A 24534-nucleotide genomic window follows, 5' to 3' on the forward strand; every position below is an offset into this window, starting at 1 on the left:
TCCCATCTTCTGGTGCTGGTTTTTCAGAATTTATTGACACCATATTAACATTCTCATTCCTTGGATTTACTTTAGTATCACTCGGTAGCTTTCGTTGTTCCTTCTCACTCATCAATCTAGCCAGAGTACCTACTTGTTTTTCTAAATTCAGAATGGAAGCTTGTTGAGTTCTAAATGACTGATCAAACCTCTCATTCGTTTGGGTTTGAGTTGCAATAAATTGTGTTTGAGATTTAACTAGCTTTTGTACCATTTCTTCCAGAATTGACTTTTTCTCTTCGGTTTGTTGAGGTGGTTTATACAAGCTAGGTCTTTGTTGATTGAAAGTATTGTTTTGAGTTGGTTGGTTATTTGGACCTTGTTGGTTGTACGAGTTATTGTTGGGTCCATTTGGATTGTAAAGAATGTTTTGATTTCGATTGAAGTTTGGCCTTGGCGGTTGATAATTATTTTGATAATTATTTCCCGGCCTTTGGTTCATGTAGGAAACATTCTCACGTTGTTCCATAGTTTGCTCAATGTGACAATCTTTCGTTAAGTGTGGTCCACCGCATTGCTCACAACTGATTCGTATTGGGTGAATATCTTTAGTCATCTTTTCCATTCGTCTCTCGAAAGCATCTATTTTTGCGGAAACGGAATCAAAGTCATGGCTAGAATCGGCTCTAGCTGCTTTAGATGAATGAAAGATATCTTTTTCCTGGTGCCACTCATGTGAGTGGGATGCTGTATTATCAATTATCTTGTGAGCTTCAGTTGCGCTTCATAATGGAACCACCAGCTGCTGTGTCGATGTCTTTTCGTGTGGCGACATCGACGCCTTTATAGAATATTTGAACTATTTGATAAGTATCTAGACCGTGTTGAGGACATCCTCTCAACATTTTTCCGAATCTTGTCCATGCCTCATATAACGTTTCATTTGGCTTTTGCATGAACGTGGCAATTTCTCCTTGAAGTCTCACGGCTTTAGATGCCGGAAAGAATCTTTTAAGAAATTTCTCAACTAAAACATCCCATGCGTCAATCGCCCCTTCAGGTAACGATTCTAACCAATCTTTGGCTTCTCCCTTTAAAGTCCGGGGGAACAACATAAGATAAATAGTTTCATCCTCAACTTCTCTGATTTTAAATAGATTACAAATCCTATTAAAAGTTCGAAGATGTTCGTTTGGATCTTCTTTTACTGTGCCACCGAATTGGCATTGATTAGTGACCATGTGTATGATTTATCCTTTGATTTGAAAATCCGGCGCATTAATATCTGGCTTAATAATGGCGTGACCTTGGCCCGTACGTGTGGCTCTCATTCGGTCTTCCATACTTTGAGGTTCCGTTTCTTCCATATTTGAATTTGTTGAATCCGAATTACTAGAAGATTCTGATTTAACGGTTTGTGGTTCAGGAGCAATGATTAGTGGTTCAGGATCTTGGAGTTGTCTGATAATGCTAAAAACGAACATATATTTCATAGCATTATCCCTCAAGAAAGACAAGCTTTTAGTTGCAATTGTTCTATTTACAAATAATATTCGTTTAAATAATAAAAGGTGAAGACAAAAGACAGATTCGACGAATTGAAGACGCAAACGACCAAAAAGCTCAAAAGTACAAAGTACAATCAAAGTGGTTCAAATTATTGATGAGAAACGTCTCAAAATTACAAGAGTACAAGACGCAAAACGCAAAGTACAAGATATTAAATTGTACGCAAGGATGTTCAAAAATCCGGAACCGAAACTAAAGTCAACTCTCAACGCTCGACGCAACAGACTAAAAATTACATGTCAACTATGCACATAAATATAATATAATATTTAAATAATTCTTAAAATTATTTATATATTATATATATTTATATAAATCGTCGGCAGAATGCAAACAAAGACATGTGACCTGGAAAAGCTGGCCATGCGATCGCATGGCCTGGAAGGCAAAAAACCATGCGATCGCATGGTGAACAGGGACAGGTCTGGTCCTATAAAGTTCGCGAGTTTTGGACGAATTTTTACACCTTTTTCCATCCATCTCACTATCTATCACTCGTATATATATATATATATATATATATATATATATATATATATATATATATATATATATATATATATTTGTATTATAATTTTAATTTTAATTTTAATTCTAATAATAAGGGTATGTTAGCGAATGTTGTAAGGGTATAAGTCGAAATTATGTCTGTGTAACGCTACGCTATTTTTAATCACTGTAAGTTATGGTTAATGTTATTTTTAATTTAATGTCTCGTAGCTAAGTTATTATTATGCCTATTTAATGTCGAAGTAATCATGATGTTGGGCTAAATATTAAAATTAGGTAATTGGGCTTTGGACCATAATTGGGGTTTGGACAAAAGAACGACACTTGTAGAAATTAGACTATGGGCTATTAATGGGTTTTATATTAACTAAATGATACCTCGTTGATTTAATATATAGAGTTATAATTTGACGTATTTATATATAACCACATACGCTTGACTGGGTACGGTGGGCGGGATATCTATAAATACCAATAATTATTCATTTTACCGGACACGGAACTGGATTAATAGTTAATAGACTTGTTGAAACAGGGGTGGATTACATTCAAGGGTAATTGGTGTAATTGTTAACAAAGTAGTAAAACCTTGGTTTACACGCAGTCGATAACCTGGTGTATTCATTAAACAAAGTATTAAGACCTTGTTACAATTCGAATCTCCAATTAGTTGGAATATTTGACTTCGGGAATAAGAATAATTTGAAGATGACTTTCGCACTTTATGATTATGACTGATGGACTATTATGGACATATCGAATAATCCAGGACAAAGGACAATTAACCCATGGGAATAAACTAAAAATCAACACGTCAAACATCATGATTATGGAAGTTTAAATAAGCATAATTCTTTTATTTCATATTTAATTGCACTTTTAATTATCACACTTTTATTTATTGTCATTTTATTGCATTTTTAATTATTGTACTCTTTAATTATCGCAATTTTATTTTATCGCACTTTTATTTATCGCAATTTTATTATCGTTATTTACTTTACGCTTTAAGTTAAGTTATATTTATATTTTACATTAGGTTTTAACTGCGACTAAAATTTTAAAATCGACAAACCGGTCATTAAACGATAAAAACCCCCTTTTATAATAATAATACTACTTATATATATTTTTTTATTTTTACAATTATAAGTTAAAAATATAGCGTTAAGCTTGTTTAAAAGATCCATGTAGAACGAACCGGACTTACTAAAAACTACACTACTGTACGATTAGGTACACTACCTATAAGTATTGTAGCAAGGTTTAGGTATATCCACTCTATAAATAAATAAATCACTTGTGTAAAATTGTATCGTATTTAATAGTATTTCCTTGTAAAAATTATAACTATTTCATATACCCCTCGCAAAAACATCAAGTATTTTTGGCGCCGCTACTGGGGATCAGTCAAACGCCGGAAGCAAAACGCTATATAAAAAAAAAGATTTTTAATTTACTTTTGTAAAAATACGTTTTTGTAAAACTACGTTTTAATACAAAAATATAAAAAGAAAAACAAAATTTATATATTTTTAAGAGTTTGTTAGATATTTAAGTTTTATAAAGTTTCTTTATTTTTATTTTAATTTGTAAAAATATAAGTTTTATTTAAATATTTTATAAATATAAAACAGAAATTTAAAACAGAAAAAAAAATAAAAACACTTGAGGCCTGGTACTGTAGCAGCCCAACTTTTGGCCCGAAACCCTACCTCATGCGATCGCATGAGATTTTAACTATCAATCCATGCGATCGCATGGCTTGACTTGACAGGCCTGGTAACCTCAGCCGACTGTTTAGGGTTTAGTATATTTTAATTATTATTATTATAACCCTAATTAGGTTTTGTTTATTAAATTAATTAGTTTTAGTTTTTATTATTATTTATATTATTAAGTTTAATTAGTTTTAATAAATTATAAAATTAATAGTTTTATAAAATAAATAATATAAAAATAATATTTTTATAAAAATTGTACTTTTTACAACTTTAAGTTTTATTTTTATATTTTGTATCTTTTTATTTGTTTTAGCGTAATTTTTATATTTTTTGCTCGTAATTAGTTTTAAGATATAGTTTTTGCCATAGTTATTTTTATTTCTAGATTTTTAGGCTTTGCCGTAAAATCCCTTAAGTGCTTTCTCTTTAGACTAAGATTTAGGTGCTTTAGAATTTTGCGACGCCGTTTTTAATATTTTAGTACCTTTTTAAGTTATTGCCATTAGGGATATAGTTTTTCTTTTAAGCTTTAATAATTTTAGACGCAACTTTTAATTCTTAGTTTTTAGTTCCTTTTTAAGTTTCGACGCGCTATTTCTTATTTTTATTTTTCGACGCCTTTTATTTTTCGACGTTTTCCGACGCGCTTTTTTTCTTTCTTATTTTTCGCCGCTCTAGTTTTTAGGACTTGGATTTTTTTCTATTTCTTCTCTAAAATTTCTTTAAATTTCGACGAAAAATTATTTTAAGTGGTTAAATTAATAGACATCCAAATTTTCTGCTTCGTAGTAATAGTTGGATTTGTTAGTGGCTGAGTTGTGAGCTTCCAATTTAAAGGGTTCTGGCTCCCTGCTGCATCCATTGGCTATTTGAAACGTGGGCAAAAGCAGAAAAGTCTATTAATTTGATAACTTATATAATTTTTCTTATTTTTATAACTAATAGGATATTCAGTGAATGCACCGCGCAAAACGTTCACCACCTTTTGTACGTTCACCACCTATCACTCGATCAAGACATCTAGCAAATATTGTCGCCGTTGATTTTTCTTTAGAATCGTCATCCAGTCAACCAAGTACTCCAATTCAAATTTCCGATAATCCATTTTTTGAACCCGACCTCACAATTGAGAATCCGGAGAATATTCAGGGACGATTCCGAGATCCTGAACCATTAATCTTTCCTCCGGAACCACCAATCATTCAAACAGAGATTGTTGAGGAACCAACCATTAAATCAGAATCCTCTAGTGATTCAGATTCAACAAATTCAATAATGGAGAATCTGGAACCTCTAAGTATGGAAGACCGAATGCGAGCTAAATGCACTGGCCAAGGTCACGCAATTACTCAACCAGACATTAATGCGTCAGATTATGAAATTAAAGGACAAATCCTACACATGGTGACTAATCAATGCCAATTTAGTGGTGCGCCGAAGGAAGATCCAAACGAACATCTTCGTACCTTTAATAGGATCTGTACACTATTTAAAATCCGAGAAGTGGAGGATGAACAGATATATCTCATGTTATTTCCCTGGACTTTAAAGGGAGAAGCCAAAGATTGGTTAGAATCGTTACCTGAAGGGGCGATTGATACATGGGACGTTTTAGTTGAAAAATTTCTTAAACAATTCTTTCCGGCATCTAAAGCCGTGAGACTTCAAGGAGAAATTGTTACGTTCACGCAAAAGACAAATGAAACTTTATATGAGGCTTGGACAAGATTTGGAAAGTTATTGAGAGGATGTCCGCAACATGGTTTAGACACTTGTCAAATAGTACAAATATTCTACCAAGGATGCGACATCACTACAAGGAAAGGCATCGATATAGCAGCTGGTGGTTCCATTATGAAGAAAACAGAAACTGACGCTTACAAAATTATTGATAACACTGCTTCACACTCACATGAGTGGCACCAAGAAAAAGATATCGTTAGATCATCTAAAGCAGCTAGAGCCAATTCTAGCCATGACTTAGATTCCATTTCTGCAAAAATAGATGCTGTCGAGAGACGAATGGAAAAGATGACTAAAGATATTCACTCAATAAGAATTAGTTGTGAGTAGTGTGGAGGACCACATTTGACAAAAGATTGTCTCAGTATTGAGCTAACAATGGAACAAAGAGAGAATGTTTCATACATAAACCAAAGGCCTGGAAATTGGTATCAGAATAATTATCAACCGCCAAGACCAATCTACAATCAAAATCAGAATTATAACCGAAATGTTCCATACAACAATCAACAAGGTCCTAGTAATCAACAAGTATCCAATAATACTTACAACTAGCAAAGACCTATTTTTCAAAACAAACCACCACAAAAAGATGATAAAAAGCCAAATTTAGAAGATATGATGTCGAAGCTAGTTGAATCTCAAACACAATTTTTCACATCTCAGAAACAAACCAATGAACAAAATGCTCAAGCATTTAGAAATCAACAAGCTTCTATTCAAAATTTAGAACAAGAAGTAAGTAACCTAGCAAGGTTAATAGGTGAAAGAAAACCGGGAAGTCTACCTAGTGATACAAATGCTAACCCCCGGAATAAAATAGCTAAAGCCATTACCACAAGAAGTGGTATTACACTTAAACCACCTGAAATGCCTGTAATTTCTGATGAAGCTATTCCTACTCCACAAGAACCATAACCTGAGCAAGATAAGGAAACAGAACCGGTAGTTAAAAAGGTTAATGAAGATAACACAGTTAAGGCTAAACCTTATGTTAAACCATACCAACCACCACTTCCTTACCCGAGTAAAATGAGAAAAGAGAGACTTGAAGCCGAGCAATCCAAATTTTTGGATATGTTTAAACAGATAAATGTAAATCTTCCTTTCATTGATGTAATTTCAGGAATGCCTAGATATGCTAAATTTCTGAAAGATCTAATCACGAATAGAAAGAAAATGGAAGAACTCTCGGCTGTTACTATGAATGCTAATTGTTCTGCAGTGCTGTTAAATAAGATACCAGAAAAATTATCTGATCCAGGAAGTTTCACAATTCCATGTTTTCTGGGTAGTCTTAGTTCAATAGAAGCATTGGCAGACTTAGGTGCTAGTATAAATTTAATGCCGTATTCACTATACGCTAAACTAGACCTTGGAGAATTGAAACCAACACGAATAAGTATACAACTAGCCGATCGATCAGTAAAATTTCCTAGAGGGATAATGGAGAACATGCTAGTTAAAGTTGGTACTTTAGTATTTCCAGTAGATTTTGTTATTCTGGATATGGAAGAAGATTCTCGAGTTCCTCTTATATTAGGAAGACCATTCTTAAATACGGCCAAAGCAATACTAGACGTGTTTGGTAAGAAATTGACCCTAAGTATAGAGGACGAGAGTGTTACCTTTTCAGTTGATAGAGCAATGCAACAACCGCAATCTGCAGATGATACATGTTATTATATTCAAACTATAGATTCACATGCAGAATTGTTAGAAGAATTTCCAGAATTACAAGGAACAGGAGAATGTTCTTTAGGAGAAGGAACTGAACCAATTGATGAAACTGAAATGTTAGCTACACTTATAGCTAATGGATATGAACCAACAACAGAAGAAATTCAAATGCTAAAAGAAGAAGACAGATATCGATACAAATCATCGATAGAAGAACCATCGAAATTAGAGTTAAAGCCACTTCCAAACCATTTGGAATACGCTTATTTACATGGTGAATCTGAATTACCTGTAATAATATCGTCTTCTCTTACTGAAAATGAGAAATCACAACTCATTTCTGTGTTGAAAGCTCATAAACCAGCCATTGCATGGAAGATTCATGATATTAAAGGAATAAGTCCTTCGTATTGCACACATAAAATCCTTATGGAAGAAGGTCATAAAACGTATGTGCAACGCCAACGAAGACTAAATCCTAATATGCAAGATGTAGTTAAGAAAGAGATTATTAAACTGCTAGATGCAGGTCTAATTTATCCAATTTCTGATAGTCCATGGGTAAGCCCAGTTCAATGCATGCCTAAGAAGGGTGGCATGACTGTCATTACAAATGAGAAAAATGAGCTTATTCCTACTAGGACTGTAACAGGATGGCGTGTGTGTATTGATTATAGAAAATTAAATGACGCCACCAGAAAAGATCACTTTCCCTTACCTTTCATAGATCAAATGTCGGAAAGATTAGCCGGAAATAGTTACTGTTGTTTTCTAGATGGATTTTCCGGATATTTTCAAATTCCAATAGCACCCGAAGATCAAGAGAAAACCACATTCACGTGCCCTTATGGTACTTTTGCTTACAAACGCATGCCATTTGGACTTTGTAACGCCCCTGCAACCTTTCAAAGGTGTATGATGGTGATTTTTCACGACATGATAGAAGAATGCATGGAAGTTTTCATGGATGACTTTTCAGTCTTCGGTGATACATTTGAATCATGTCTAGTTAATCTGGAACGAATGCTTATTAGATGCGAACAATCAAATCTAGTACTTAATTGGGAGAAATGCCATTTCATGGTTAAAGAAGGCATCGTTCTTGGTCATAAAATTTCAAAGGAAGGAATTGAAGTGGATAGAGCTAAAGTAGATGTAACTGCTAAACTTACACATCCCACCAATGTTAGAGGAGTCAGGAGTTTTCTAGGGCATGCCGGTTTTTACCGACGTTTCATAAAAGATTTTTCTAAAATTGCCACTCCTATGAATAAAATCCTTGAAAAGGATGCTCCATTCATCTTTTCAGATGAATGTATAAAATCTTTTAATATTCTTAAAGAAAAACTCACTAATGCGCCGATCATGATAACTCCAAATTGGAATCTACCATTCGAACTTATGTGCGATGCAAGTGATTTTGCAATGGGAGCCGTTTTAGGACAAAGGATTGAAAAACGATTTCAACCTATTTATTATGCTAGTAAGACGTTACAAGGAGCACAAACGAATTACACAACTACTGAAAAAGAACTCCTTGCTATTGTCTTTGCTTTTGACAAATTTCGTTCATATCTCGTTCTAGCTAAAACGGTGGTCTATACCGACCATTCTGCTCTTAGATACCTATTTTCGAAACAAGATGCCAAATCAAGATTAATCCGTTGGATCTTACTCTTACAAGAGTTCGATATTGAAATCCGGGATAAAAAGGGAGCAGAAAATCTCGCCGCTGATCATCTTTCTCGTCTTGAAAATCCTGAATTAGAAGTTCTAAATGAATCGGCCATACAAGACAACTTTACTGATGAATATCTATTGAAGATAGATTGTAATGAAATTGCATGGTTTGCAGACTATGCAAACTACTTAGTATGTGGATTCCTTGAAAAAGGATTATCGTACCAAAAACGAAAGAAATTCTTTAGTGATATAAAACACTATTTCTGGGAAGATCCACATTTGTTTAAAAGTTGTCCTGATGGAATAATACGCCGATGTGTATTCGGAGATGAAGTCAGTCAAATATTAAACCATTGTCACACAGGACTAACAGTAGGGCATTATGGGCCTCAACTAACAGCAAGAAAAGTTTACGATGCTGGATTCTATTGGGCTACAATTTTCAAAGACGCACACCTTCTTTGCAAATCCTGTGATGCTTGTCAAAGGGCCGGAAAAATAAGTCAACGTGATGAAATGCCATAAAATGTCATTTAAGTATGTAAAGTTTTTGACATTTGGGGTATTGACTTTATGGGTCCATTTCCAAAATCTCATAATAATCTCTACATTCTCGTTGCCATTGATTATGTATCTAAATGGGCGGAAGCACAAGCTCTCCCGACTAACGATGCACGAGTTGTAGTCAACTTTTTAAAACGTCTTTTTGCTAGGTTTGGAACACCGAAAGCTTTAATAAGTGATCGGGGTACTCATTTTTGTAATAATCAACTTGAGAAAGTTCTCAAAAGATATGGAGTAACTCATAAAATCTCCACTGCATATCATCCACAAACAAGTGGACAAGTTGAAAATACCAACCGAGCTTTAAAACGTATTCTAGAGAAAACCGTAGGATCAAATCCAAAGGAATGGTCCATGAAATTGGAGGATGCACTCTGGGCTTTTAGAACAGCCTACAAAACTCCAATTGGAACCACACCTTTTAAACTCGTTTACGAAAAAACATGTCATCTTCCAGTAGAAATTGAACACAAAGCATTTTGGGCTTTGAAGACATGTAGTCTTGATTTACATGAAGCCGGACGTCTACGGTTAAGTCAATTAAACGAATTAGAAGAATTAAGACATGAAGCATACGAAAATTCGTTAATCTATAAAGAAAGAACGAAGAAATGGCATGATAAAAGAATTAGAAGTTCAAAAGAATTTAAAGAAGGAGACAGAGTTCTTCTTTTCAATTCACGATTCAAGCTATTTCCTGGAAAATTAAAATCAAGATGGTCTGGACCATTTATAGTCAAAAGAGTTTTCCCATACGGAACAATAGAGTTAATAAATTCAAATGGGATTGAATTTAAAGTTAATGGTCACAGAGTTAAACATTACATACATGGTCCGATGGAAGTTGACAATGAAGTTATGTAACCGATTAGTATCCAATTTATCGCCAAAAGAAAAGGTGATGTTAGTTGAATTTGTGAAAGTTACGGAGGAAATCAACCATTGGCTTGAAGCAAAAGTCAAAGATATACAAGTTGTTGATAGTCCAATTGAAAACAAAGGTAATCACAATTTCAACACCACATCTAACTAAGTGTGGGGAGAATCAAGTCTTTAAAGGATAATAAGTATTTCTGTTAGAGTTAGATGTTCTGTTTTCGTGTAGTTCTCGAGAATGGAATCCGAATGGTCTTTCCCTAGCAGACCCTAAAGAACTAGTCTTTTCCCCCCATTCTGAATTTTTATTTTTTTTTAGGTTTTACGAGATGAAGACTTCCTGTGAACTAAACCATGGTCTAATACTACACGCTTTGATCACTAAACGTAATAATGACACCTTTCCAAGTGAATATGTATCATTAATCAGAGGCAAATTGGACGGAGTAAGAAAAGAATCCAAGAACGAAAATAATAAGTTACAGTTTGGTAAAGGAAAATCAAAATCCGCAGCAAAAAGAAGAGCACGACACCTTGAAAGATGTCACAAATGTGGAAAATAGTCACACGAAGGAAAATGCTCGACGAATCAGACATATTCCAATACCGAATTCGTTACTTTATGTAGAGAAGGACCGTTCATATGTTTCGAAGAAAAAAACATTGAATGCTCGAGGTTACGCCTATGTAGCTATGGAAAACCAATTAGTCCGACTATCTTATAAGTGGGCTAAAACAGGTCACTAAGAATTCCATATCACAGGTAAGTATGTACAGTTTTTATTTTTATTGCTTTTAACCTTTTGATAATAAACGCTAAATCGTTCGCTATAAAGTATTAAATTGGTATTCAATAAAATTAGGTTTTGCGACTGAAATTATTGATGTCATACAAAAATTTATTACATCACTGCGAAATTTACCGTTTATTCTTAAAGTATAAATATCTTTAATATTCAACCCAAAATATTTCAAAAATTCGTCATAAGTTAAACTAGGTTATGGAACCGAAATTACTTTACCGAAAAGAGGGGCGTATATTTTTGATAATATTTGATTGATTAAAGTGGGATAAAAGACCAAAAAGATTTTTAATTTTATTTTTACTTTGTTTTTAAAATTAATATATAAATATTAAAATAATATTGTAAACTTTTTAAATCAATATATTTAAGTTTGTAAATATTTGAAAAATTAATATTTTTAATATAAGTTTGTATGTATAAAAACAAAAATATAATTTAAGTTTGGTGTGAATTTCTAATTATTATTAATATGAATTTTAATTTTATGCATTTTAAATTTAAGTTTGGTGTGAATTTAAAAACAAAAATGTACTCTATTTCGTTAAGTTAAAAATATGATTTTTAAAATTCGTCGTAAGTTGAAGACTAGGTCGTTGAACCGAAATTATTCTACCCAAGGGAGGGACGAGAACTTTTATTATCATTATTTTTAATCTTACTGAATTAAAGTATGCCAAAAACATTAAAAAAAAAACCAAAAATCTTTGCTTTTAAACGCCAATATGTTTGGAAACTTTGGTAAAATTTAATCATTTTTCTACGCTAATCACCCTCAATAATTTAAATTGTTACTGATTTCTTGCAAATGAGGACATTGCAAGATCTTAAGTGTGGGAAGAGGTTAAATTCTTTCGGATTTTTAAAATTTTAACTTATACATTTGGTTATCATTTGAAATACTAGTAACGCAGTAGTTGTATTAGAATCTAGTGCTCTCTGATAATAAAGAACAGCCCTAGTCTTATATACTGACTACCCAATTTGTAACAACCCAAACCAAACCACGACAATTCCCGTTAAATTTCACAACATAAAAATTTTTTTTGGTGCAGTTCATTTGCGCGGCGCGCCAGGTGGGTGCGCGGCGCGCCAAACCACCTGGACAGCCCGCTGTCCCCGGAAGTCAATTTAACGAAAATGTTTGACTAGTTCCCGACATTTTTAGCCAAAACGCTTTTAACCATAAATTCATATATATAAAACTAGCACGTTTAATTAATAAAATTGAGTTTACGAAGCGGGTCCCACAACGACCCATTTTACCACCTTAAGTACCGAAATACAATATTTGACCAAAAGACTTTTAATACAACAAAGCCGAGCATGGCGATTGGGAATACGCTACCCGATCCTAAATGATCCAAAAGTAAGTCACTAAAGCAACTATGCACGTCTTCTAGTCCTCGCGCTTACCCGAGCCACCAATCCACATGCGATCTATAAAAAGAGTCAACAACGAGAGGGTAAGCTAACGCTTAGTGAATGATAATATACTACATACATATATATGCATAAAATGGACACGCCACATAAATAAACAAATACCGCATACCGGAGCGTCCAAGCCTAAAGGCAAGCTAATCTAAGTATACCATACGATCACTAAGCAACAAGCTAATAATACCATCAATAAGGTAAGTTCACCAACGCCAATGTGAACAACGCCAATAACTACCCCCGGAGGGTTAACTACATCACGACAACACAACATTAATCACGAATTAGCAATTCGACAATCATGCAACATATCGTGCATATACCAATAACCGCAAGTCCACAATAGCTAGCAATACCAAAAGCATATAGTTCATAATTAAATATGCCAATACATAACTCATACAACCATGGTTAACCAAGTACACAAGAGAACGGTACATGAAAGTCCGTTGGATGTTCATAACATCCACTAGTGTTACTTACACACCGCGTAATCACTAGTCCCCCGGGTGATGTCTTAAACACCGAGACTAACTCACCCTTACAACAATGTGGCGTCTTAAACACCGCGACGAATCCACACTTCATTCAATACAATGAGTGGTGTCTTGAACACCGCGACACTTCCACTCCCATGACATTGTGGTGTCTTAAACACCGCGACAATACCACAAGTCAATTACACAATGAGTAGTGTCTTAAACACCGCGACAATACTACTCGTCAATTCCACAATGAGTAGTGTCTTAAACACCGCGACAATACTACTCGTTTCATAGAACGTGGTGTCTTAAACAACGCGACAATACCACATTCGTACAACACAATTAAATACATTACATACATACACGCATAATTATTCCACTCACAACCACGTGTGATAACGTACACCCAAAATGTGTACTTTGCCAAAGGTAGTCAACCAAAACGCACAACCGTGCCAATTGGACCTATGCACAAGTCCATCAAATCCACCTATATGTGAAGTGAGCTCTATAGCCGAGAATCACTTCACCCGACCCGCACCCATCCTACACATACATATGCATATAGGATATTAACACTCACCTTGAAGTCTTGATGAAAGCTTCCAAATAATCTGCAACTCGCCAATGGAAAATACCTATTCCATTATCATAATTACAACAATACACTTAGAATGGATTCACAAATCAACCCAAATTGACACTTAGTGCAATTTGACCCAAATGCACTTCCAAGTACAAAACGCACCCAAAATTAACCAATAATCACTAACACAAGTGAGAATGGTCTTAATACGCCAATTAAACCCGATCATAGGTGTTAAACACCTATCTTGCCCAAAATGACACTTAAACCCTAGTTTGACCCATAAGAAGTCAATATCACGCTATTAGCAAGTTTTGACACCAAAACATATTTAACTCGGTTTAACACTTCAACTTAATCCATTTTAAGTTTATAAACTTTGTTAAATCGCCAATTGGGTCATAATCACCACCAAACCCTAATTTGACCCAAAGTCAAAGTTAGTCAACCAAATAACCCTAAATAGGTTTCAATACTTCCACAATCACTAAACCTAGTGATTAAACCCAATTTCAAGTTCTAAACATAACCAATTTGTTCACCAAACCGAAATCCACCAACAATAACAATAAACCCGATTACTAGCATCACTAAAGTCACTTCATCACCTAAAAGGGTTTTACAACCAATTAACTCAAAACCCTAACTTGAATATCAATTCACTAAGATGAAATTCGGAGTTAGAACTTACCAATACCGCCAAAATGATGCCGTTGACGAGTGGAACAACTTTGATACCCGAGCTTTGGTGAGAATCCAACTCCTTCTTCTCCAAATCAAGCTCTCTCTCACTAAAAGTGGGTTTCTCTCACTAGGGTTTGAAGAGAGTGTTTGTGGTGGGTGAGAATGTGATCCAAACTGATCAAAGGATCAGTTTTGATGACCCCAAACCGTCCCCAAGTGAAAAGACCAAAGTACCCTTCATTTAAAGCCTTTAAAAAGGCTGAAAATTGCTTCTGACCCATTCGGCGCGCCGCGCCACATTGTGGAGCGCCGCTCCACTCTGCAGGTCAGATTTCAGAAACTTGTTTTGGCCATAACTTTTTGACCGTAGCTCCGTTTTCGATGAATCAAATATCGTTGGAAACGTAATAAGATTTTCTTTTCAATGGTAAGGCTTTGAAACATCAACACAAACTTTATTTGGGGTTGAAAAGGTACGTACACACCTTGTACCTCAAACAACGTCCAGTTTTCCTTCGACGGTCGAGCAAGCAACACCTACATGTTGTGCACACTCCATACACACATAGTACACCTTAAATACATTATGTACAATAAATATTTGGGTCTTACACAATTCTAGTAAAATTTTTCAAAATTTTCAATTAAATGAATTCAAAATCATGTTTATACATATTTATGAACGATAAAACTAGGTGTTAACACCGAAATTATTGTTACCTCGGAAAGGACATAAATTGAGAAACAAACCAAAATGTTAGAATTAATTTAAAATGGAATAGAGGAAAATAAAAAGCCAAGTGTGGGAAAAATTTACCAAGTTCTTTAAAACATATATCACATATTTTGTACAAAGATACTTTTGTTTTAGACAAAATTAACCATTTTACCCGGAAAACTGTACTATATTTGAAAGAAAGATGGATCTACACGATGAATCAATTCCATCATTAAAAGGAAGTAAAGTCTTCCGAAAAAGAAACGCGCTTCTTGATTTAGGTCAGGAAGTTGTCGTCCAGACCAGCTGTAGGTTGACGAAAAATTTAGAAAAGTCATCACTAAAATCAGCAGGAAATCCACGGACCTCAGCATCAAACAGGGTCGCCAAGTGGTCAGACTTATCCTAACTATGAGAGGATCTGTCTCGTACAATGGGGAGGACGCCATGCAAATTAGCTTGATAAGACTAATGAATCAGACCCCCAGAAAAGGATAATCTCCTTAAAAGATCAAAAATCAGCTTTTAAGCCTGATATTACTCAATCCTAGAGATTGACCTTAATGATTGAGAATTACAAACTCATGGAATTCGATGATATCTAAACTCGAGCTTGAACGAGAAAATATTTTGATCAAAATTACAAACCGATTTGTTTTCTGAAAACCCTATTTTCAATGCGTTCATTACCATTGAACGTAAAATCCTAAGAATTCACCTGGAATTCATTAGGTCACCTGAACCAAATCGGGTGTCAACCGTAAGAATGGTGGTTGCATAGTATGGTCAAAGACAGGACCCTATGCCAGATCAAAAAATTATAAGGGTAAGCTTTACTATTGCTCCTACAAAGGATAGTAATAGCATCCGACACGTTATAAACCATAATTAAAAGCATGTCAGGGGACATTGCGTTAACAGTTGCTTGTTCAACGCTTTCCTTTACAACCTGACGGTAGTTTACCGAAAGGTAATATACGGAGCAAGTATACTGGACGTGTTGCTTTCCCAATACAAGGTTAGCAAGTGGGTGACACAAAACCATAAGTTTTGAGCTAAAATTTTCAAATCTGAAACCCACCAAACCCACAAAAATAATTTCGCAAACACCGGTGAAGGGTTATTACGGAAAACTTATCTAGGGTAAAAGCTAGATTGTATTTTCAAAAGATCAAATATTTTCATAAAGATCCAATTTCCTTAAGGGATCTAAATTTTATAGTCATGTGGGACTGTAAACCACATCGTTACTTCCATTGTTCATACCGCCGTATAGAAATCACTGATGTACAAAGTGTGAATAATAAAGAAGTGATTCTAGTATTTTTATTTCAAGACTATATTGCTTGAGGACAAGCAATGCTCAAGTGTGGGAATACTTGATAATGCTAAAAACGAACATATATTTCATAGCATTATCCCTCAAGAAAGACAAGCTTTTAGTTGCAATTGTTCTATTTACAAGTAATATTCGTTTAAATAATAAAAGGTGAAGACAAAAGACAGATTCGACGAATTGAAGAGGCAAACGACCAAAAAGCTCAAAAGTACAAAGTATAATCAAAGTGGTTCAAATTATTGATGAGAAACGTCTCAAAATTACAAGAGTACAAGACGCAAAACGCAAAGTACAAGATATTAAATTGTACGCAAGGACGTTCGAAAATCCGAAACCGGGACTAAAGTCAACTCTCAACACTCGACGCAACGGACTAAAAATTACATGTCAACTATGCACATAAATATAATATAATATTTAAATAATTCTTAAAATTATTTATATATTATATATATTTATATAAATCGTCGGCAGAATGCAAACAAAGACATGTGACCTGGAAAAGCTGGCCATGCGATCGCATGGCCTGAAAGGCAAAAAACCATGCGATCGCATGGTGAACAGGGACAGGTCTGGTCCTATAAAGTTCGCGAGTTTTGGACGAATTTTTACACCTTTTTCCATCCATCTCTCTATCTATCACTCGTATATATATATATATATATATATATATATATATATATATATATATATATATATATATATATATATATATATATTTATGTTATAATTTTAATTTTAATTCTAATAATAAGGGTATGTTAGCGAATGTTGTAAGGGTATAAGTCAAAATTCTGTCCATGTAACGCTACGCTATTTTTAATTACTGTAAGTTATGGTTAATGTTATTTTTAATTTAATGTCTCGTAGCTAAGTTATTATTATGATTATTTAATGCCGAAGTAATCATGATGTTGGGCTAAATATTAAAATTGGGTAATTGGGCTTTGGACCATAATTGGGGTTTGGACAAAAGAACGACACTTGTAGAAATTAGACTATGGGCTATTAATGGGTTTTATATTAACTAAATGATACATCGTTGATTTAATTTATAGACTTATAATTTGACATATTTATATATAACCACATACGCTTGACTGGGTACGGTGGGCGGGATATCTATAAATACCAATAATTATTCATTTTACCGGACACGGAACTGGATTAATAGTTAATAGACTTGTTGAAACAGGGGTGGATTACATTCAAGGGTAATTGGTGTAATTGTTAACAAAGTAGTAAAACCTTGGTTTACACGCAGTCGATAACCTGGTGTATTCATTAAACAAAGTATTAAGACCTTGTTACAATTCGAATCCCCAATTAGTTGGAATATTTGACTTCGGGAATAAGAATAATTTGACGAAGACTTTCGCACTTTATGATTATGACTGATGAACTATTATGGACAAATCCGTATGGACATATCTAATAATCCAGGACAAAGGACAATTAACCCATGAGAATAAACTAAAAATCAACACGTCAAACATCATGATTATGGAAGTTTAAATAAGCATAATTCTTTTATTTCATATTTAATTGCACTTTTAATTATCGCACTTTTATTTATTGTCATTTTATTGCATTTTTAATTATCGTACTCTTTAATTATCGCAATTTTATTTTATCGCACTTTTATTTATCGCAATTTCATTATCGTTATTTACTTTACGCTTTAAATTAAGTTATATTTATATTTTACATTAGGTTTTAACTGCGACTAAAATTTTAAAATCGACAAACCGGTCATTAAATGGTAAAAACCCCCTTTTATAATAATAATACTACTTATATATATTTTTGTATTTTTACAATTATAAGTTAAAAATATAGCGTTAAGTTTGTTTAAAAGATCCATGTGGAACGAACCGGACTTACTAAAAACTACACTACTGTACGATTAGGTACACTGCCTATAAGCGTTGTAGCAAGGTTTAGGTATATCCACTCTATAAATAAATAAATCACTTGTGTAAAATTGTATCGTATTTAATAGTATTTCCTTGTAAAAATTATAACTATTTCATATACCCCTCGCAAAACATCATTGTCCTTGAATATCCTTCGGGTTCTCGATTGTGAAGTCGGGTTCAAAAAATGGATTATCGGAAATTTGAGTTGGAGTACTTGTTCGATTAGATGATGATTCTAAAGAAAAATCAACGGCGATAATATTGGCTAGATGTCTTGATCGAGTTACAGGCGGTGAACGTATGAAAGGTGGTGAACGTTTTGCTCGATGCATTCACTGAATATCTTATTAGTTATAAATATAAAAATTATATAAGTTATCAAATTAATAGACTTTTCTGATTTTGCCCACGTTTCGAATAGCCAATAGATGCAGCAGGTAGCCAGGACCCTTTAAATCGGAAGCCCATAACTCGCCACTAACAAATCCAACTATTACTACGAATCAGAAAATTTGGATGTCTATCAATTTAATTGCTTAAAATAATTTTTCGTCGAGATTTAAAGAAGATAAAAATCTATGTCCTAAAAACTAGAGCGTAGAAATGAAAAAGAAAAAGCGCGTCGAATAACGTCGAAAAATAAAAATAAGAAAGAAAAACGTCTAAACTTAAAAGTCTAAAAACTAAAAATTAAAAATTGCTTCTAAAGGTATTAAAGCTTAAAGGAATTCTATATCCAAAATGGCAATAACTTAATTAGGCACTAAAAAAATATGGCATCGCAAAATTCTAGAGCGCCTAAATCTTAATCTAAAGAAAAAGAACTTAAGGGATTTTACGGCAAAGTCTTAAAAGCTAAAAATCTACGGCAAATCTATAACTACGAAATTAATTACGAACGACAAATATTACAAAATAAACGATAAAAATACAAATTATAACTAAAATGATAAAAATACAAATTTTATAAAAATATTATTTTTATATTATTTATATAAAAGTATTAATATAAATATGAAAATAATAATAACTTAAACTTACAATACAAATTTAATTAAAAAACTAAAACTAAATATTATTAAATATAAACGCTAATCTTAATTAATTAATTATAATTATTAAAAATCAAACACTACTCCGTACTGCAGAGGATTCAGGTCCTGTCACCTCAGCTCATGCGAACGCATGAGTTTGAGGTTATAAATACATGCGATCGCATGGTATGTGGATCCAGGCCAGAAGTGTTTGGACTGCTACAGTGTTCGGCCCGATTACTTTTTATATATTTTTTTATTTTTTTATTTTCTGATTTATTACAAAATATTTATATAAATTAAATTAAAATTATATTTTAAATCCAAAAATAAAAGTACTTGTTAATAATATATATAAAATCTTAAAAATATATATATTTATATTTTTATATATATATATTTTTATTATTTTTTTAACACTTATTATAAATACAAAATATTTTTACAAAATAAGAAATAATATATATTTTTTTAAATATAGTTTTACTAAAATATAGCGTTTCGCTGGTTCCCCGGCAGCGGCGCCAATAACTTGATGTGATAGCGGAGGTATACGAAATAGTATTATTTTTACTACGAAATATGATACAAATTACACAAGTTTTATTATTTATTTATTGAATGGGATATACCTAAACTTTGCTACAACACTTATAGGCAGTGTACCTAATCGTAGAGTAGTGTAGTTTTTAGTAAGTCCGGTTCGTTCCACAGGAAGCTAGTGAATACGTACTATATTTTTAACAACTATATTTATATAAAATGTATATAATTATATATAATAATAATAATAGTATATAAAAGGGTGGTTTACTGTTTAATGACCGTTTTGTCGATTTTAAATAAAGCGTAAAGATAAATGACGATAATTAAAGTGCGTAAAATAAATAACCATAAATAAAATGACAGTAAATAAAAATACGATGAGATATAAAATAGAACAATTATGCTTATTTAAACTTCCATAACCATGATGTTTGACGTTTTTGATTTTAATTTATTACTCTGGGTTAATTGTCCTTTGTCCTGGATTATTTGAAACCTATCTGGTTTTTATCCTTAATAGTTCATCAGTCATAATTATAAAATGCTCGTCAATTTAACCTTATTTCCGAAGTCAAATATTCCAACTAATTAGGGATTCGAACTGTAACAAGGTTTTAATACTTTGTTTAATGATTACACCAGGTTATCGACTGCGTATAATTCAAGGTTTTAATACTTTGTTAACAATTACACCAATTACCCTTGAATGTAATCCACCCCTATTATAATTAGTCCATGATACATTAATTTATTCACTTGGCCATAATGAATAATAAATTACCCAATCCAATTGATTAAATTAAATAATTTGTAAAAGATGTCGTATAAACGTCACTAAATAGGACATGCATAATCATTTAATAATTATTAGATTAACTAATTTGAAGATAGGTTCGACAGATTCCAACAAATAGTCATTCGATTAGACAATACCCCCAATCTATTAATAGTCTATAGTCCAATGTTCACAAGTGTCGGTCTTTTGTCCAAACCCAAATTATGGTACAAAATCCAATAACCCCGTTTTTAATATTTAGCCCAACATCACGATTACTTCGGCTTAAATAAGCATAATAATAACTTAGTTACGAGATATTAATTTAAAAAGGAAGAACATAGCTTACAGTGGTGATTAATCGCTTAGCGTTACCCGGACAGAGTTTCAACTTACAAAACCTTAAAACATTTCTTACATTAACCCAATTATTATTAAACTTAAATTAAACTTAATATTATAAATATAAATATATATATTTCTTACAGAGGAAGAAGAGTGAAAGAGTGTACATAATTCGTCCAAAAATGTTGCAATTTATAGAATTGGCCAGGATTCCCCTACCACACGATCGCATGGTTTTTAGGCATCCTGGCCATGCGATCGCATGGCCAGCTGTATCAGGCCACTTGCTTTTGTTTTCTAGCTTGCCGACGTTTTATTTAAATATATATATAATATATATAATTTATATTAATTATATATATATTATATTATATTCTTGTGCATAGTTGACTTGTAATTTTTGGTCCGTTGACTCGCGCGTTGATCCTCGGTTTATGTCTCGGTTCTGGATTTTCGAACGTCCTTTCGTACGCGTAGATATCTTGTACTTTGCGTTTCGCAATTTGTAATTTGCACAAAAAATTATTTTCCTTAACTCCCAAAATCCGTGCAAGTCTTTTAACTCACTTTTTAGGACGGTTTTGAGTGCACTATGGCTTTAAGGACCCTTTTCCAGTTTTAGTGGCACTTTTTCTTCAATTCTTTAATCTTCGTGCTTCGTCTTCGCATTTATTTATTTAAACGATTACAACTTAAAAATAGAATAATTACAACTAAAAACTTTACATATTGGGATGATATTGCGACTAAATATATGTTCATTTGGAGCACTATCAGAATACAATCTTATATTTACATCTTTTACTAATTTTATAATAGGTAGGGCAATGACATATTTACTTTTGAGCAATATGTGTGAGATTCTAAACAGGTGGCTAGTTGATTCAAGAAATAATCCTATCATCACTGATTTATAGTACATTAAATTGTGGCTACTGCTGGACGACCTAAAAAGAACCTGAGGAAGGGTTTAGATGAAAAGGCAAGCATTAATTCAAGTGGTAAGTTGTCCAGATAAGGTAAAACTACTCGTTGTGGAAAATGTGGTGAGTTGGGTCATAGTCAAAGAAGTTGCACAAAAAGTGGTGGTGTTGGGGAAAACAGTGGAGCAAAAAGAAAAAAGGAATAAAGTGGTGGCACTTAGAAGACAAAGTGGTGAGATTTGAGTTTTTAACATGCATTGTCTTTTTTTGAATATTTATGATTTATTGTATGCAGTTATGTTTTTGAACCTTGAATTTCTAGTCCTTTGAATTGTATGCATTTGTGGAATTGAACCTTGAATTTCTAGTCCTTTTAATTGTTTTGGATATTTATGATTTATTGTATGCAGTTATGTTTTTGACTGATGTTGTTAAAATAGTTAAAACAATTATAACATTTAAAACGGATACCATTGGAGACCATTTTGACTAGTTAGATCTTAATTACCACTTGTTAAAACAATTAAAAAAAAATACAACAGTTAAGACTGATTTTCTAGTGTTTTAGGGTTTTGGGTAAAAATTACACACTTTGTTGACTGACGTTGACTTTGGGTTAAAATTACCTAGTGTGTATATTTAAACACTAAAGCACTAAAATAGTTTGGAACTAAACATGTTATGACTGATTTTATAGTGTTTTAGGGTTTTGGGTAAAAATTACACACTTTGTTGACTGACGCTCACTTCGGGTTAAAATTACCTACTGTGTATATTTAAACACGAAAGGACTAAAATAGTTTGGAACTAAACATGTTATGACTGATTTTATAGTGTTTTAGGGTTTTGGGTAAAAATTACACACTTTGTTGATTGACGTTGACTTTGGGTTAAAATTACCTACTGTGTATATTTAAACAATTTGGCACTAAAATAGTTTGGAACTCAACTAGTTATGATTGATTTTCTAGTGTTTTAGGGTTTTGGGTAAAAATTATACACTTTGTTGACTGACGTTGAATTTGAGTTAAAGTTACCTAGTTTGTATATGTTGGTCCCTTGATAACAACAGGAGTATTGTAGAGGGGGGTGAATACAATTTCTTTTAATTAACTTAACAGTTAAACACGATTAGTATTCAAACATGAAGATTAAATAGAGTCACAGGTAATTTTTAACGGTTATTCTTTATTGATTGAATCACAAAGAATTACAACTATCCTTGGCGGAATGATAGTTGGTTGATACAGATTACCTAGAATATAGCTAAGAGGTAAACTAAAATCTATTACACGTTTTTGACTCTAAATAAATAAACTCACACCAGTAGTTGTTACAATAGTGGATACAACAATTTATAGTAGTCCTATTAACCGTGTAATGGTTCTATTGTCCACTGGTACATAGGATGTCTGTACTTGTGGGGACAACTGCATCAGAGAGCATGCTCTCCTCTTTCCTCTTTGGTAGCTATTTGCAGGAACACCCCAATTCGGGTTGGCACCACTATTTGATTAAACAAATAGAATGTTGTGTTCTCTAGGTGTTGACAAAGTATAACCCATGTCTGCACATGCGTTAAACTTCTGCATTCCCACGTGGTCTTGTAAGGTCACTTGTCAGCCGCCAACGCGTATACTTTTCTGTTCAACTTTATCTTTGACTTCTGTTAAATAGTACCATTGATGTAGATCACTCGGGAAAACTACTATGCTTTTAATGGAGCATAGCTGTCTTGTGTAGTAAGCTGCATTCCAGCTGTGCTGGTTCTACATTGTTGAGTCACTTGATATTCTAGAATTGCTGAGTACACATCCTGTGCTGATTGAAGAACACTATCTACCTTGTGCTGGTAGACTGATGAAATGTCCCGTTCTTATTGATTAAAAACGTTCCATATTAATTGATTTCGTTGCGAGGTTTTGACCTCTATATGAGACATTTTTCAAAGACTGCATTCATTTTTAAAACAAACCATAACCTTTATTTCATAAATAAAGGTTTAAAAAGCTTTACGTAGATTATCAAATAATGATAATCTAAAATATCCTTTTTACACACGACCATTACATAATGGTTTACAATACAAATATGTTACAACAAAATAAGTTTCTTGAATGCAGTTTTTGCACAACATCATACAAGCATGGACTCCAAATCTCGTCCTTATTTAAGTATGCGACAGCGGAAGCTCTTAATAATCGCATGAGAATAAACATGCTTAAAACGTCAACAAAAATGTTGGTGAGTTATAGGTTTAACCTATATATATCAAATCGTAACAATAGACCACAAGATTTCATATTTCAATATACATCCCATACATAGAGATAAAAATTATTCATATGGTGAACACCTGGTAATCGACATTAACAAGATGCATATATAAGAATATCCCCATCATTCCGGGACACCCTTCGGATATGATATAAATTTCGAAGTACTAAAGCATCCGGTACTTTGGATGGGGTTTGTTAGGCCCAATAGATCTATCTTTAGGATTCGCGTCAATTAGGGTGTCTGTTCCCTAATTCTTAGATTACCAGACTTAGTAAAAAGGGGCATATTCGATTTCGATAATTCAACCATAGAATGTAGTTTCACGTACT

At 33.2% G+C, this 24534-nt stretch overlaps 2 non-coding genes and 1 pseudogene across 2 annotated transcripts; 2 read left to right on the top strand and 1 right to left on the bottom strand.

Annotated features, from left to right (window-relative positions):
- LOC139842253 (uncharacterized) overlaps positions 1 to 24534 on the top strand; it is a 191922-nt pseudogene that overhangs the window by 84938 nt on the left and 82450 nt on the right.
- LOC139845912 (small nucleolar RNA R71) lies at positions 856 to 962 on the top strand. Its single transcript, XR_011758665.1, has one exon. It is a non-coding gene; the product is annotated as a small nucleolar RNA R71 (small nucleolar RNA).
- Positions 5442 to 5548, bottom strand: LOC139846145 (small nucleolar RNA R71). Its single transcript, XR_011758884.1, has one exon. It is a non-coding gene; the product is annotated as a small nucleolar RNA R71 (small nucleolar RNA).

The sequence above is a fragment of the Rutidosis leptorrhynchoides genome, chromosome 4, assembly GCF_046630445.1.
Source record: "Rutidosis leptorrhynchoides isolate AG116_Rl617_1_P2 chromosome 4, CSIRO_AGI_Rlap_v1, whole genome shotgun sequence".
NCBI lineage: Eukaryota > Viridiplantae > Streptophyta > Magnoliopsida > Asterales > Asteraceae > Rutidosis > Rutidosis leptorrhynchoides.